Here is a 15,411-nt window from a genome sequence, read left to right as displayed (position 1 = left end):
TCCCAGACAGTGTATACACATGCACACACGCACACAAACGATTCCTTTGTGAGGGGACCAGGACCTACAACGGGGGAAAGCCACTCAGACTTTGCTGCGCCGCCCCTCACTCCCCTGTATAGGTGAAGGGACAGAATCTGTCTAGAAGGCTCTGTGTGGTTGGTTCAGGTTTGTCCCTTCCTTTCTAGACAGTCCAGAAACACACAAAATACAACAGTAACAGTTACCCCTGTTTAGCACCGGGAATTTTTTTGTGCCAATGCTGGAGCTAGAGCGCTCTAATGAGCATGAGATTTGCCTTTTAGGCGTATGCAGTTTGTGAGAGATTCGAATCGCACCCTTTCGGAGTAGACTCTCTCTCTCCTGATACAGACTACACAGAGCCTGCAAATCTCTTTGGCTACCAGAATCCTGTCCCGTGATGCCAATTAATGTCGCAATCCATCCTAGTGAACGGGTAACGCAGTGATTTCAAGGTGCAAAAAGAACCAATGAAGGCACAGGGGATTTGCAATAACAATCAATAAATGCAGTTTTATTGAAATAACCACAACAGAAATGTGTTGGTGAGGGGGAACCGGGAAAAAAGGAAAAGATAAGGGAAAGAGGGAGGAAAGGAGGGGGCATGGGTATAGCTACCGAAACATGATGCTGCTTTTATCCTTTGAGGCCGTCGAAGCTCACCAGGCCACGTCCGGGGAGATCTCAAAAGGCACGGCTGGACTGGACCCTAGTTATACTATTTTTCGTTGGGGGAAGGGGATGAGTTTCTCAGCTGAAACAAAGGTCTTCAGGGGGGGAAGAACAGGGGTACACAAACCCAAGCCAGGCAACAAGCAAGGACTATTGTTTTCATGGCCCAGTGCTCGCACCTGTGCTTGCTCTGGGCAGCTTTTCTCCCCCCCACTGCACACCTCCCCCGAGTTCGGGGGGGGTTTCAGTCCCAGTCTCTGGAAGAAGGTGCAAGGGGGGGTTTCTTGCACAGAGGTTTCTTGTCTTCGTTCCTTGATGAAGAGGCCCACATCTCTGCTTGTCTGTCACAATGGTTGAAGGCAGGCGAGAGGGGTCTTCTCTTGGAAGAGGGACCACCCCAAAGCTCAAACCAGCTAGGCCAGGAGGTGGGGAGAAAGTCCAGATCCATTGCTCAGAAAAGAGCAGGGTGCCCCTTCAAGCCCAGCGTGGCATGTAGCAAACAACACCTGTGGAAACAGTGAGCTAAGAAGCACGTGATCCCCCCCCTCCCCCACTGGCTCAAAAGTTTTTAACTTTTCGGTGGTCTTCATGGCAATCATGAGGCAAAAAATGAAGCATATTTCGGACAGACTCTCACATACCCAGCGATGTTCAGGTGTTTTGGTCCAGAGCAAAGCTGAACAGTTCCAGAAGAAGAAGCCACAGTCCCAGAAAAAACTTCTTGCCTCAGCTAACAGAAAATAAGCTAGCTAAAAGCAAAGAATGCAACTCTCTGTGTGTCTCCTGATAAAGAGCCGGGGGAATACCTATGCTTGAACACAGACCTCAGAAAGAATTCCACAAGCTCCCTCCTTCTCTTGGACCCAGCTTAAAGTTACAGGACCCATGTCTGGTAATAAAGCAGACAATAGGGGATACAGTATAATAGAGTCACCCCAAGACACAGTATTAAACAGCTTACATAAGGATGAGCTAAGACCATGAGAGACTGCATTATTCAATGGATTAATATACGCTCAGGCCAGGTGGGAATGCCCATGTACCTCCCCCCGAGGGGAGGTGGGAAGTTTGACAGTCACTTACAGCAGACTCTGGGTCTGTTGCATCACTTTGCATCACATGAAGTCCTGTGGTACAAGGCCTCAGGAATGAGTCTGGGGAGCACTTTAGGGGGTCTTTGGTGGATTATAACACCCCCTCAGCTGCCTCCCACGTGAATGTCCTGTGGGTGTGGCCTATGGGGTTGGGAGTTTCACAGCTGTGCTGGTTTGTATAAGGGAGGAGGGGTGTTTAGTGCCTCTGACCAGAGGTTGCACCACACACCTGAAACCTCCTTCTCCCACCTCAGTTTGGGGGAAAGTGTATGCAAACCTGGCCTTAGTGGTCTGTGGTTTCTCCCAACCCAAGCCCAGCCAGGGATGATTTTCTGATGCCTTTGGCTTTCTTGTGGATGCATTCTTTTCCCTCAGCCTTGTTTACTTCTCCCTAGACGTGAGATGACTGAACAATAGTGTCCCCTTTATCTTATCTAGGTGGCTTAACTCACAGTCCAAATTACAGCCAAGAATCTTCAAGGAGAGGTGGGCTTCTGTGGTTGTAGCTTCTTTATACGGATTTTGCTATAATGGGCAAAACTCCTTCATAACAATGTTTAAGGCATGAACCATTTCAGTCTCTGACAATAAGCATTCACATCAATCTTGGGCAGGGAGAGGGAGGTGTATTCCCTCATCATACCCAGAAAATAGCTCCCCCAGCATAATGAGGCCGAAACCTCATTTGACCCATTGACATGACCCAAGGAGGAGCCATGTAAAATAGTTCCTAGAGTATGTAAACTAGTTTGTGGAAAAATATGGATATGCATAAAGGTTTATGACTATGCAATGGGCTGATGTAATGGAAAAGGTATGTAAGGGGTATCCCCAAAGGTCATGGTGTGCTCTTGGCTGAGTGACAAGACACACCTGGTGCCGTAATCTTTGCTTTACTGTCTTTGTCTCCTATTGTCCTGTATTAAACTTTTTAAATTTTCACAGGAGAGTGAATGTGTTTTTCACACTATCAAACTTCAGTGCCAGTGCTGCTGGTTTCCTTTTGAACCCTCCCATGCTTCATCTCAAGGACATGGGCACAGATGGGCTCCATTTTCTGAAAGAGGGCATGCATCATGGCCACCATGTGCTGTGTGGCTCACACGCAGGAGGTCGCTGCGCAGGATCACTGGGAGGAGGAGGAACAAGTCATTCATTGCCTGAGGGTTGTTTATGCATTTGGCTTTTTTCTCAGGCTGGAGAAACCACGTGTCACTTGCCTGCAGCATCTGCAGCTTCACTGCAGCTGCATGTTTTCGTTTTCTCATTCCACAATTCCTAGAAATCTGTTTTCCTGAACATGGCAGGTCCATGTGCATAGCAGCTGAACTATCCACAGGACTTTAGAATCCCTGATTACTCCACAGATGATTGACCAGAACACCTTCATTGTTATTGCAAATAGCCAGAAAAGTCATATGCCCATTTTTATATGCTCATGAAAGATATCTCAACATCAATTTGCCAATAACATGTATGCTTAGTGGTCACTAGATAATGCACCATGGGCTTGAGAGTGTTTAGCCCTTTTCAAATCCCGCTGAAGTTGCTCAGAACTGGGGACATCTAATTTCCCAGGTAAAAATCATCTTATGTTGACAGTCTCCTTGCCCCAAAACTGTTGCAAACACCCTGAACAGGGACCTAATTGTGAAAAGTGCATATTATATGGCTCTACACAGATATTTACTATATGTATTATGTTGCATTGATTAGTAGTGCTGTATTAACATTTTTAATAGTATGGTAAATGTAGTTTTGTAGTTAAAATAAAAACTATGTATGTGGGATATTTTTTTAAAGAGAGGAATGAGTTACTCACACTGAGATAGCAGTCACAGGACACCTAAATCTTTCAGAGAAAAATAATTTATTGCTCCCTTATCAGAAGAAACTAACTTCTTTCTGCCTCACTCATCCCTGAAGATGCTGTCAGGATTAAGAGGTAGAAGTTGACACTGACCAGACAGACTCCATTGTTTGGATGGAATTTATGCATCATGTCTGAGATGTATGAATATGCAACAGGCTATTGCTTTTAATGGTTAATCCTCTGTTAACGGGTGTCCTTTTTCGGGCTTATTTTGCCCAGAAAAAGGTACCCAGACTGTCCGTAAATCTTTGTTTTTATTGTCTCGTATTGTCTTAATCCTAATTGTCCAAATTTTTATTACTCTAATTATATTACTATATTTATAACCATTTTATTACTATTAAACTTTTTAAATTTTAAAAAACAAGTGATTGGCGCTTTTCACATAATGTAACACTACTGGTAGAAACTTAATTGTAAGAGAGTGTTTGCATGTGAAAAACACGTTCACTCTCCTGTAAAAATTTGAAAAGTTTAATAAAGGACAATAGGAGACAAGGACCATAGAGTAAAGATTATTACGGCCGGGTGCATCTTGGCACTCAGCCAAGAGCACACAGTCACCTTCGGACATACCCCTTAAATACCTTTTCCCTTACATCAGCCCATTGCATATTCATAAACCCTTATGCATATCCATAAACTAGCTTACATATTCCAGGAACAATTTTACATGGCCCCTGCTTGGGATCTGTCTTTTTAGAGCATGCATGTTTCTTGGCTGTGATTTTGGCTCCTTCTCTTTATCATTTCCAGTTTGGGCCTTGGTCCACACTGTTTTCAGATGGTGAGTGCTGATAGTTGGCATATCTGTAGCAGGTGTCCTCATCCTATGTTCATTGGATGTTATCCCATCCAAGCAGGCATTTTACACAAGCATAGCTATTTCAGAACTATGTCTAAGCTTAATTAACAACAGAAATAAAAACTATATCTTTATAACATATAAAATCCATTTTAATATTTGCAAAAAGCCAATATTAAAATATGTATCTATAACATGCATAAATACAAGACACTTAACAGTTGTTTTCTACTCTTTTCTTGGTTACAAATTTAAGTCTCCCATCATTTATTTGGCATTCAGAACTGTGTCATTACAGTTTGCTTAGAACAATTGTCTGTGGTGGTGTTCACAGGGATCCCAGGATGAGGGAAGAGACGAGAATATTGACTCCATGTTTCAGAAGGCTGATTTATTATTTTATGATATATATTATATTTAAAGAAAATGATATATTAAAACTATACTAAAAGAATAGAAGAAAGGATTTCATCAGAAGGCTAGCAAGCAATAGAAAGGAATGGAATGATAATAAAATCATGTGACTGACCAGAGAGTCTGAGACAGCTGGACTGTTGTTGGCCATTAACTAGAAACATCCACATGAGACCAATCAAAGATCCACCAGTTGCATTCCACAGCAGCAGACAATTATTGTTTACATTTTGTTTCTGAGGCCTCTCAGCTTCTCAGGAGAAAAATCCTAGTAAAAGGATTTTTCATAAAATATGTCTGTGACAGTTGTCTGTAGTACTAGCTGTACAAAATCACTTGTACAATTTGATCCAGAGCTTTACCAAAAAAAGCTCCTAAATGTAACAGAAGAAAACAAATTACTAGAAAAAGTCAGTTAATGAAAGCAAAAGAAAAAAAACTTTCTGCTTTAAGAGACTTCTCAAAAAGTTACAGCTGTAGCAAAATTTCTTCAGCTGAAGGAGGCCCAGCAAGAAAAAAACCACAAAACTTTCTTTTGCTCTGCAGCAGTGTTATGAATTGAGTGAAAGCATTTGACAAGCCCTGACCTAGTTTCAGATTTTTGGCAGCAGCTTAAATTCAGGTTACCCACACCTAAACCGCCCTGGCTCACAGGATCTTAAAAATGGCAAATCTGGTTTATTATGAGTTATTTATTGAATAGACAGGAGATGAACAAACAAAATACTTTAAACAGAGTTACTTACTACACAGGTTGAAACAAAGAACTACTAGTAGATTTACATAAAAAAATGTACAACATAAAAGTACCTCTATTATAGCTTGCAAAGAAATAGTATAGATTTGGAGTCAATGTAACTTGCCACCAAATTAATGATGGAATACACAGAGCCCTTTCACTCAACTTCTGGAAGAGTAACCATGAAGCAGCATCTCAGCTTCAGGGAAAAGCCCTACACATTTCTAGGGAATGTGCAGAAGACTTCTGCTTTGTGAAAGTTTTGTGTAGCTTTTATAGTTTGTAAAATGAAGTGTCTTTCATTCAGAAATTCAAGGCTTATCTCCCTTCAATCTGGTCTCAAGGCAAGATGTTTATTGTCAACTGGAACTACCACCTACATGGCACCAGAGATAACTCACTACCAGACAGATGTCAGGACTGGGTTATTGCACCAATTAGCAGATTCATGTGAGGAGGATGTCCTGAGCTATTGCATCAGCTGATAGGCAGAACAGATAAGACCTCCTTTGGCAGGGAATGTCCTGCTACAAACAGTCTTCAGCATAAATCTGCCCTTGCTGTAACCTTTGTGGCTTGAAGAGCTCCTGTCAGAAGATTTGAAATCATATTGAAAATACCTTTCACAAACATTGCAAATATCAGATTATTAAAATGGAAAGAGAGTAAAGCAAATCTTGAACTTGCCAAGTATGCTTCACACACTTGATGCTCTGCATATGATTTTAAGCACTAAGTTTGTGGGGAAATTTAGGCAAATAAATCTGCAGATTCTGGCTTCATAGGGAAGTGGACCTATGGGTTTTCCTCTTGTTTGCTAGCAGCTTCAGAGACAGTTTTGCATTCTTCTTGTTTACAATAATGAGCTTAATTGCTGTTGTTGAACTTCAAGTTCTGTGAAGGATTATTTTTTAGGAAAAAGGAATTCTCACCAGGAGGCTGAGTTGCACCATACTTCCATTGAAAGGGAATATTTGTACTCTCCACAATTACCCGAAAGGAGGTTGTAGCCAGGTGGGGATCAGCCTCTTCTCCCAGGCAATCAGCAACAGAATGAGAGGACTGTCTTGGTTTGGAAAGAGAGGTGTCTGCTTAAGGAAGGCAGGAGCTTCCCCTGAAATGGAAAATGTAAACCCCCTCCCTCCAAATTGTTATAATTTTTCAAATTAAGGGGCTCTCAGGCAAAGATATGGGAGCAGGAATAACAGTTCTTTATTGGGAAAGAAAACAAACAAATAAATAAACAATGTAGTAATACAAAACAACACTGACAGAGTCAGAATACAACCTGACACCCTGTTGGTCAGGGTGTTGGTAGCAGTCCAATTGAAATGGTGGTTGTAGTCCTCCTGAAGTGACATATGTGGTTCTGTTGAAGCAGTGATCCTGTAGAAGGGTGTAGTCTTCCTCTGAAGATCCAGTGGTGGTGTAGATGGGCCTGGTCTTCCTCTGGGATTCCAGTGCAAAAGGCTGCCTGTGGTCTTCCAAATCTCAGATTATATCCAGGTAGGAATACTTGGCTCCTCCCTCTGGGCAGAGCTTCTCACAATGGGGTGATGCAATTTTATCAGTCATGCAGTGAGACTCAATGGCCCATTAACAGAAACTATCTCCACAGAGGGAGGATTGGTCATGGAAGAGCTAAAGAAAAACTGCCCAATTAACAGAAGATAACTGCCCCACCTCTGACAGATAGGAATAGAATACGTACCCCCATTTCCAACCTAAGACAAGGACATAGCCTCAAGCTGCATGAGGGGAGGTTTAGGTCAGACATTAGGAAGAATTTTGTTACTGAAAGGGTGATTAGATATTGGAATGGGCTGTGCAGGGAGGTGGTAGAGTCACCAGCCCTGGAGGTATTTAAGGACTGACTGCATGTGGCATTTAGTGCCATGGTCTAGTTGTGATGGTGGTGTTTGGTCTTAGGTTGGACTCAATGATCTCAGAGGTCTTTTCCAACCTAATTGATCCTGTGATTTTACCTGTTCTTTAAATTAAAAATCAGTAGAATATGTTTCCTTAGCAATTTTGCATTTATAGAAATATTTCCCTTTTTGTTAGAGTGGGAAAACCAAACAAAACTTTTTTACAATGCATAAATCTAAATGCAAATTTGGCTCAAATATAAGACTCTATAAAGGTTTCGAACCTTTACAAGAACATTGGTTAAGAAGAGTTGTCATTCACTGTACAAAATAAAGAGCTGCAACCAGTGGTTATGAATGGACTTATAAACTAATTTTTTTATTTTTATTTTCTGCTACCTTTCAGGTTTATGACAGACCACAAAAACGTTCTGCTCTGTACTATGATCCAGGTGTCCAACAAGATTTCACCAGTGACACCTTAAAATCAAAGCACCAGCAGAAAAGTAGCAACCAGCACCATCTTGACTGGTCAGCAAGCTCTGATACTGGATTCACTTCTCAAAGTTGCTTTGTTAACACAGAACCCAGTAGAGAAGCAGTTAGTGCCACCAAGGTCTCCACTATGGAGCCAGGAGTTTCCTTCAGCAAATCCCAGGCAAAAAAGTCCTGCGCCAGCAGCACATGGGGGAAGCTGTCAGCTGGTAGTAAAGAGATTGCCATTTGCAGTGCAGTCCCATCACCCAACATCATCAGCAGGGCTGCCCAGCTGAGCAGTGCCTCCGAGTGCAATGGGCTTTTGCCTCTTGGAGATCAGGAGTGAGGTGTGCAGCTGAAAGCCCCCAATCAGCCCACCAGGAGTACAAAGACGAAGTCCTGCAAAAACAATTTTCGAAGTCAAACCATCCAAATCACAGACATCGAATGGGTAAAGAGTGCTCAGAAAGCATTTGACAACAAATCCCATGACAGCGTGGAAGGAAAAAAGGAGTCTTATTCAATGGATGGTGTGTTGGATACATCACCCTCAAATCAGAATCCCATTTCTGCTAGCAGTTGTGAAAGTGACACCAGTCGCATACAAATTACTATCCAAATAAAGTCTCTGACAACAGATACTTCTGGCCACAAAAGGAAAAAAAGGCAGTCCACAAAATCTTTCATAGAGAAAACTATCCAGGAGAAAAGCCTGCCTTCTGAACTTGCTATGAGCAGTGAAGTAGCAAACAGGACTAGCTCTCAGCTGGAGGGGAGTAAAAAAGATCGTCAAGCCACAAAGACAGGAAAAGTGATTGAAAATGAGTCCCCCTTAGTAGCTACTGACAGTGGTGTGTTCACTGACAAAGCCTCCCCCAACTGTGCCACCAGACTCAGAAAATCTGTATTTGCGACATCCACTCTCATACCCACTGATCTTCCCACAGCCAGCAAATTATCTGAAGTCCAGCACCCCAAATATGCAGCTAAGTGGCGATGGACCTGTAACCAACCTAAATCTATCCTTCAGGAGACCTCCATGACAACATCTGAGAAGCTGATGGTAGAACCTCCTTTAGCCTATCCAATCACACCATCTAGCCCTCTTTATACCAATGCAGACAGTCTTACTGCGATCATACCTGTCAAGAAAAAAAGAGGACAACCAAAGAAACAGCCTTTGCTCACTGTTGAAACCATTCATGAGGGAACCTCCACCAGCCCAGTGAGTCCAATCAGTCATGAATTTCCAGGAACAAAGAAAAGGAAGAGGAGAAGGAATCTGCCCAAGTTGGCCCAGATAGTTCCAGGAGAGGACAAGTCCATCAGTGAACTCAAGTTTCACAAAAGGATCGTGAAGCTTGGGGTTTTAGATAAGAAGACCATCAAGACCATTAATAAAATGAAAACCCTCAAGAGGAAAAACATTCTCAATCAGATCTTGTCCTCCTGCTCCAGCTGCATAGCTCTGAAAGCAAAAGTCCAGACCCTGTTTAGTGTTGGGCCAACCACCATTGATGCTAGACTAGGGAAGCAGATCAATGTCAGCAAGAGGGGGACTATCTACATTGGTAAAAAACAGGGCAGAAAGCCAAGGGCAGAGCTGCAGCCTCAGACAGAAGAACCTAAGACAGCCATCAAGCACTCAAGGCCTGTTTTCAGCCAGCCAGAAAACCCAGCAGTGCCTTCCAACCTGCAGTCACTTGTGGCATCATCACCGGCAGCTATTCATCCATTTTCAACACAGTTAGTGAGGATTAATGACAACCTCAGCCCTGCAAGCACTGAAACTAATTTTTCAGAGTTAAAAACTATGCCAAATTTTCAACCTATCAGTGCTCTTCCTCCAAAAACCCAGAAAGGAATGCACCGTAAAACTTGGAAGCTGTATCCACCCTGGTTAATGGCTAATTCACCTTCTCACCTCTGTGAAATAGGTTCTCTGAAAGAAGTCATGCTGTCGCCAGTGAGCGAGTCTCACAGAGAGGAAACCATCCCGAGCGACAGTGGGGTAGGTACAGGCATCAACAGTACTTCTGACCAAAACGAGAAAAGCTCAGAATCTCGCCAGAGATGCTCCTTTGATTTCTGCACCCTGGACAATCCTGAGGCTAACTCATCTGACACCAGCATAAAGAACAGGCATGGTCATCAGCAAAAACATCTCATTGTGGATAGCTTTCTCTTTCATAAGGGTATTTAAAAGCCAAAGCACAAGAGGAAAAGGAAAAGCCAGCAGAACAGAGATGACCTCCAGTTTCTGGCAGACCTTGATGAACTCATCAATAAGTTTCAAGTGTTCAGGATTTCTCATAAAAGTTATATATTTTATCATAAAAATCCATATCCCAGCATTTTCAGGATTAATTTTGGTCACTACTACCCTGTGCCATATATCCAGTATGACCCATGGCTCTATCTTCGCAAGACCTCTGATATAAAGTCTAAGAAGAAGCATGGTAGACCTGCCAAAACCAATGATGCCATGACAAAGGTGCCTTTTTTACAAGGGTTTGGTTACCCTATTCCCAGTGGGAGTTACTATGCACCCTATGGAATGCCTTACACATCTATGCCTATGATGAATCTTGGTTACTATGGTCAGTATCCAGCTCCTCTGTACCTGTCTCACACACTTGGAGCGGCTTCCCCATTTATGAGACCTACTGTGCCCCCACCCCAATTCCATGCAAGCTCTCATATGAAGATGTCCACCACTGCCAAACATAAAGCAAAACATGAAGTGCACCTACAGGCCCCTATGGGAATGGGTCTTGGAGACATGCAGTCCTCTTTGGCTCCTCCAAAAGTTGGAGGAACAAGCCTTTCAAGTGGCCAACTTCACAAAAGGAAACACAAACATAAGCATAAGGATGAGCAGATATTGGGGACACCTGAAGATCTGAGTGGTCTCTTTGCTAGCAAGTCCACTGGCTTCTCCAGCCATGCAATCAATGAAAGGCTAAGCAGCTCAGATAAAGACTTCTCCTTGCTCAATGAGAAAAGAAAACACAAGGAGGAGCAGAAGCACCAGCATTGTGAAACCAGACACAAAGGCTCAAAGAGTAACTTTGAAGCGGATACACTGTCTGTGTTATCATTTTCTGATGCCCAGCAGTGGACACAGAGTAAACATAATAGCAACTCAAGCAATGATCCCATTGACTCTTGCACAAAGAGATACTCTGGTAATACTGAGAGTAATGGAAGGTCAGAGTCCCTGGACATGTTTGGTGAAATTAATTCCTCAAGTGAAAAGCAGGACAAGGATGCAAGTGGGAATAAAAGAAGAAGTTTTGAAGGGTTTGGAGCTTTCAGGGGAAAGGACATTCAGCCCTTCAGGATAAATAGGAAGAACAGAAGTACTTATGATTCTTCAGCTTCTTCAGGTAAACTCTGCTTTATTCTATTTTACCTTACTACATTTAAATTTTAATGCCAAAGAGGGACTTGTCATCTACACCAAATATATTGATGGGTCAATAACTTCTCTGGCTTTTTGTAATTGACTGCCAGTCTGCATCCAGACTCTGGGGAGATCAACAAGAAAGTTGTGCTTGCCTTAAGCCAAAACCTTTAAAAGTCTTTGAGTTGTTGCATATAGCATGACTTGTGAGGGTTCCTCAGGGTGAGAGAGATAGACGAGAATCTTGCTTCATGATCAGAAGGCTGGATTTATTAATTTATGATATATAATACATTATGACTATACTAAAAGGAATAGAGAGAAAAGTTCAGAAGCTGCTAAGCTAAGAATCGAATAGGAATAGGAATGAATTACAAAGTTCTGTGTCCAGGCAGCAAGCAAGCAAGCAAGCTCTCCTGTGAGTGGTCAGCAAATCCAAACACTCACAGAAGACCAATCACAGATGCACCTGTTACATTCCACAACAGCAGATAATAATTGTTTACATTTTTCTTCTGGGGCCCCAGCTTCCTAGAAGAGGAAAAATCCTAAAAGAAAGGATTTTCCACAAAAGATGTCTGTGACAGTTGCACAACATTGTTTTGAATATTTGTCCTGCCTTCACCTATCTCTCATAGTTTGTTGAGCTTCCTCAAAAAATCTCACCATTACATTCTGCAACAGCATCAATTATAATACCTGTTGGCAAGGTAGGTATTCCTCATCGGTATCAACTCTCATGGCGTGGTAGTCGTTGCCCAGCCTTTGGGAGAACAGCCACAGTACAGAGGGAAGAATCTCTGCTCTGGCTCACAAAGCATACAAAAGCCATGTCTTGATGAGAAGGACCAGATGCATGGGAAGTTGTGGAGCTGGGTCTGTGTCCCATGACTGCTGTGGTGTACTGCTGATCCAGAGGGACTCATCACGGTGATGGTTGTGCTGAATATATAGGGATCCTGGGTACAATATCAGTGTAAATCTCTCACTTCCGGTTGGCAGATGTCATGTAAAGAAATTATCCTGAGCATTGAGTGGCTATGGGAAGGGACGAGTGTAATGGAAGCAATAAACCCTCACCAACTGATTCTGAAGAGTTTTAGGTCTCATGACTTGGATATATAAGCTGCGTAGATGAAGAAGGAAGAAACTCCTTTCAGATGCTATGGACATCTGTTCATCTCCTGCAGAGGGGCGAAGAAAGGAATCTGAATCTTGTCTGAGAGACTGAATTGTACTTTACTAAAGGGAGATGCTTTTGTGATGACACAGATGCAGGTATTTTGCTGCAATATAAATGAATTTAGCTTGGAAGCAAGCCCAGAGCTCCTGCACTGTCAGGTATTTATCACAAAGCAGATTTCACACAAGGTTCTAGAAAAGGGTGAGCTTTACTGAACCAACCAGTGGTGGATGACATTGTGATGTGCTAAAAAAAGAGCTTCAAAAAACCCCATAATTCATAGCCTTCAAAATGAAAAGAGAATCAGCCGAGAATTTGTATAACCTGCCAAATTAAGGCTCCAAAGGTTTTTTTTGACTTGTAACTGAGTTCCAAAGACTGCTCAGGCTTAAGCCACCTAGACATTTCCATTTCCTTCACCAAGACCAGTATCTGGACTATAGCAATGAAAAACAGTCTAAAATGAGAGCTTACCCAATGAAAACATTCCCATTCGTGAAACTGTATTATATCAGACCAATTGTGACACCCAGAAATGAGACACAGAAACATATTGGAAAAGAGACTGAATTCAGTCACTGGTTCTATCAGGGTTACTATATGCCTGACAAATAACAAAAATATTCTCCAGCAAATGCTCCAGTGTCTATTGCATTAAGGAAGTTGTGTCCTAGAAGACAAGGGTTAAAAGTCTTGAAAAATTTTAACAAGGCTATTTATTGGTCTTTTAGTGGAAGTTTATGATTTCACAGTTTGATAACAGTTGGATTTGTAGCCTTTTTGCTTTTTGAACAGATGTTTGCTAAACCTTTACTTCCAATTTAATATATTTCACTTGAATGCAACAAATTGTCAAAATTCTCACTACTGCTGAACCCAAAAGAGTTTTCAAAGTAGAGGCATGATCCCCACCAGGCTTGCTTGGAAATATAATTAGTTAAAAAAGGCCATTTCATGTTATTTTCCTTCAGTTTATTATCCATGCCGATAAAAACATAAGATGGTGTGGTAGAACTTGCAATAGGAGCTCTGTCAGATTTGCTTTTTAAACTTTTAAAACTTTTTTTAATACTTTTTAAACCATGACACTGTCTAAGATCTCAGTGCAGCTTTTTATCCTCTCTGCCTTTGACCTTCACTGGAATTCCCAACATAGGTCCTCACTTGAGTCTAGCCACAACTGCTGACCAGTTCTCACTGAGGGGGGAATTAAACTTTTCCATTATAATCTTCACCTTCTTTCTGCTAATTCACCTTACATTTCCCTGTGATGGCTAAACAGTGATTGACTAATCAGAAAATAAAAGGTAAAAGAAAAAAAGTCCTATAAGGTCATATAGCTCTGTCCCAGGAAACCACTTCCATCACTTAATTGCTCTTTTCATTTGGTATTTGACATTTTTCACAATATAAAAATTATATATAACAGAGATAAGAGGAGACACCCTAAATATTTAGATGAAAGATGAAAATAGATTTATATCACAATTTCAGTATTATTGGAATATGGATCCCAATATTACCAGTTATATTGTGCCTGGGCCAGTCTGACCGTCGCTGCTGGGCCAAAGGCAGCAACTGTGGTGTATCACCCCAGAGATACCTTGGCTTGCTAGAGGTTGCAGCTGGGCACTGAACAAGTCCAGGCTTGTTAGGAACTCGTTTACCTCAAGAGAAAGGCTTCAGGCGAATGGCGAGGAGGAAAAGGAGATGGATTCTGCTGGAGGGTTTAATGTCCAGAGGTTTATTCCAAGGTTACAGAGGTCTGAACGTAGGCAACTGCTCCAACAGAATCCTGGCCGCATGGTCCGATTTACCTTTTAAGCTCAGGGACAGGGGGAGGGGAGGTACAGGTGAGCCACCCAACCAGGTGAGAGGGGCGGGGTCTCAGGGGAAGATGACACCCAGGCAGGCCAATGACCCCTGGGCATAGGGGCATCTTTTGAACTTGACCAACCACACGATGCCTTGCTGGAATGTTAAGCCTGATTGACAGGACTCACTCAGCAAGGGGGCGAGGGGGAAGGGAGAGAGGTATAGGCACACCTGGGAGGTGACTTGGAAGTCTAAAATGGGACATTACAGCACACCGCAAAATCTCCCCCTAGTTTTGTTTAAAAAGAAGAGGGCTGTATTTGTGGTACAGAATGATTTCCAAACCATGGTTGGTAAATCAGTTTTTCCTCTACAGGAGGGTCAGTGTTTTCCACTGAGGCCTCCAGGTCATCCATTGGAGCACTGAGGGCTTCCAAATGGTAGACCTCAGGAGGGGGAGATGAGCTTGAAATTAACTTGGGAACCATGCGTTTGATTAGTCCAAAAACAATGCTAACAACTACAATAACTATAACTAAAATAAACAGCACTAAAAACACAGTTTTCAGAATAGATCCCAACCAGCCCGAGAGTCCCCAGCCTTTGAACAGTCCATTCGGCCAGTTGTCAGTTTCTCTGTTGATGTCCGAGAACCTTTGCCAAGGTAGTCAATACGTGCTTTGGGCTGTGGCACTATGCAGGAGATCGCAGGTGGGATGATCACGAGTAGGACGAGAAGCAGGCTCGGTCTCATGGCGTCTTGAGGCTACACACGAACAGTGGGATCTAAACTGGTACAAAAACTTGAAACAAACATATATTACAAACTATTCCAGATAGGAGGCTTAAATGCAATTTCCTACAGAGAACGCGTGCGGCGTTTCCTTCTCCAGGCAGCATGAGCAACCTGGGGTGCTTCTGTAGATTTCTCTGAGACCTTGGGAACATAGGGCTTTACCCATTTGGAAGGAACCCACCTCAAACCAGAGGGAGTGGACACACAGGCGTATCCACGTCCCCAAGTAACCAATTTGTAAGGTCCCA

General features: G+C 42.6%; 1 pseudogene; it reads left to right on the top strand.

Annotated features, from left to right (window-relative positions):
- The window catches only part of LOC128947110 (SET-binding protein-like), a 29,191-nt pseudogene extending 16,809 nt beyond the window's left edge, over positions 1-12,382 (top strand).
- Positions 12,383-15,411: the final 3,029 nt, after the last annotated feature.

This window comes from Melozone crissalis, unplaced genomic scaffold, assembly GCF_028551555.1.
Source record: "Melozone crissalis strain CALT ecotype California unplaced genomic scaffold, PUWL_Pcris_2 ptg000089l_1, whole genome shotgun sequence".
In the NCBI taxonomy this organism is placed as follows: Eukaryota; Metazoa; Chordata; class Aves; order Passeriformes; family Passerellidae; genus Melozone; species Melozone crissalis.
The sequence above is the reverse complement of the archived record's forward strand: the minus strand, read 5'-3'. Positions and strand labels throughout refer to the sequence as shown.